At 56.2% G+C, this 2,500-nt stretch overlaps 1 non-coding gene across 1 annotated transcript in view; it reads right to left on the reverse strand.

Annotated features, from left to right (window-relative positions):
* LOC126093554 (small subunit ribosomal RNA) overlaps positions 1 to 428 on the reverse strand; it is a 1,909-nt gene extending 1,481 nt beyond the window's left edge. Inside the window, exon 1 of the ribosomal RNA XR_007521691.1 lies at positions 1 to 428. This exon is cut by the window's left edge and continues 1,481 nt beyond it. This is a non-coding gene — a ribosomal RNA (small subunit ribosomal RNA).
* Positions 429 to 2,500: the final 2,072 nt, after the last annotated feature.

Raw genomic sequence — 2,500 nt, forward strand, 5'->3', positions numbered from 1 at the left:
GTGGTAGCCGTTTCTCAGGCTCCCTCTCCGGAATCGAACCCTGATTCCCCGTTACCCGTTACAACCATGGTAGGCGCAGAACCTACCATCGACAGTTGATAAGGCAGACATTTGAAAGATGCGTCGCCGGTACGAGGACCGTGCGATCAGCCCAAAGTTATTCAGAGTCACCAAGGCAAACGGACCGGACGAGCCGACCGATTGGTTTTGATCTAATAAAAGCGTCCCTTCCATCTCTGGTCGGGACTCTGTTTGCATGTATTAGCTCTAGAATTACCACAGTTATCCAAGTAACGTGGGTACGATCTAAGGAACCATAACTGATTTAATGAGCCATTCGCGGTTTCACCTTAATGCGGCTTGTACTGAGACATGCATGGCTTAATCTTTGAGACAAGCATATGACTACTGGCAGGATCAACCAGGGAGCTGCGTCAACTAGAGCTGAGCAGCCGGCCGCCCGGGAGTGTGTCCCAGAGGCCCGCGCGAACACGCAAGCGTCCGCTCAATTATTCTGCAAACAGGAGGAGGCTGAGCTCCCCTGCACAATACACCTCGAAACCCTCTCAGGTCCCGGCGGCGCGCAGCGCCGTCCTAAGTACTTGGTCGGGTTCGAGAGAGGCGCAATCGCCCGGAGTTAGGCGAGTAGACGCTTTAGGTGCGACCACCCGTGCTCCCAACTGAGCTTGCCGCTGCCGACAGAGGCCCGGGAGCGTGCTGTCGTGGCATTGCCGGCGGGAGACAACACGCGCCACCTACGGTGACCGGCAGCTCCAACGCCAGCGCCACAGAAGGGCAAAGGCCCCACGTGGGTGCCGAAGCGAACTCTCCCAGCACAGCGCACGTGCCAACACGTCTGCACAACTGCGATACAAACCACCAGCGAGAACCGCTGGGGCGACCGAGCAGCAGACGGCGTCGCGGCGCCGAGTGCCGGGCGGCGGCGCATCCTCAACGCACACAGTCCTCAATCGGACCAGCACACTGCAGATGTCCACCGCGCTTCGCACCGGGCCGGCGAGGACCCACTTTGGCTGCACGGCGCCGCGCGCAGGGTGCCCCGGCGCGCAGCTGCGCCGCCTGCCGCGTCCGTCGGCCGGCGCGCCTGCCACTGGGCGCCCCCACCAGCCGGCTGTAGCGCGTGCGCCCACGCACCGCGCGGCCAGCACGCCGGGCGGCCCCCCCTCACCGGCCGGGGACAGTCCCACCCACCCACAGCCGCGTATCGCTTCACACCCAGATTCACATTCACGTTCGTTGGTATGGTGGGGACCGCTTCGTAGCTGTACCGATCGTTGCCCTCACAGATGTACCTCCAGCAAGGACAACCGCACCACAACGGGTTACCAGTTGTTCATTTGCGTAACGTCACCAGTAAACGTACACGTCCATCCCCGTTTGCAAAGTCAACTATTATTGCATGCCTGCCTGTCAGGTGTCAAGACACACTACATCCGCTCACATCCACGCAACAAAATGTGCCCGACTAGAGGGCACGTGGAAGGTGCCCCCGTACGTATGCGATGTCCACTGCGCGACCAACTGTCAACCGGCCTCTGTAGCATGTCGCAGATGTGGAACGCGGGGCACCGTGCTATCACATTGTGTGAGAAGAGACTACTACGTCTGCATACACGCGCCACTACATGAACAGACGGCTCATGCTGATCGCCATCCACTGCGTCCATTACTCCCACACGTCTCTATGGCGTACCACACTGCAATGCAGCTGTTATGGGGAGATGACACGTAGCTGTGTACACAACATTCTGAGCGGGTTGCGGTTGGACAATACATTACTGTAATGTGTCATATGCCAATTACAGAGCAGGGTAAGGCACAACTTGGGTTAGGTTAAGGCACAACTTGGGTTAGGTTAAGGCACAACTTGGGTTAGGTTAAGGCACAACTTGGGTTAGGTTAAGGCACAACTTGGGTTAGGTTAAGGCACAACTTGGGTTAGGTTAAGGCACAACTTGGGTTAGGTTAAGGCACAACTTGGGTTAGGTTAAGGCACAACTTGGGTTAGGTTAAGGCACAACTTGGGTTAGGTTAAGGCACAACTTGGGTTAGGTTAAGGCACAACGTGGGTTAGGTTAAGGCACAACGTGGGTTAGGTTAAGGCACAACGTGGGTTAGGTTAAGGCACAACGTGGGTTAGGTTAAGGCACAACGTGGGTTAGGTTAAGGCACAACGTGGGTTAGGTTAAGGCACAACGTGGGTTAGGTTAAGGCACAACGTGGGTTAGGTTAAGGCACAACGTGGGTTAGGTTAAGGCACAACGTGGGTTAGGTTAAGGCACAACTTGGGGGTAGATTGCGGTGCAAATTGCGTTACATTGCGGTGCAAATTGCGTTACATTGCGGTGCAAATTGCGTTACATTGCGGTGCAAATTGCGTTACATTGCGGTGCAAATTGCGTTACATTGCGGTGCAAATTGCGTTACATTGCGGTGCAAATTGCGTTACATTGCGGTGCAAATTGCGTTACATTGCGGT

This window comes from Schistocerca cancellata, chromosome 7, assembly GCF_023864275.1.
Source record: "Schistocerca cancellata isolate TAMUIC-IGC-003103 chromosome 7, iqSchCanc2.1, whole genome shotgun sequence".
Taxonomy (NCBI): domain Eukaryota; kingdom Metazoa; phylum Arthropoda; class Insecta; order Orthoptera; family Acrididae; genus Schistocerca; species Schistocerca cancellata.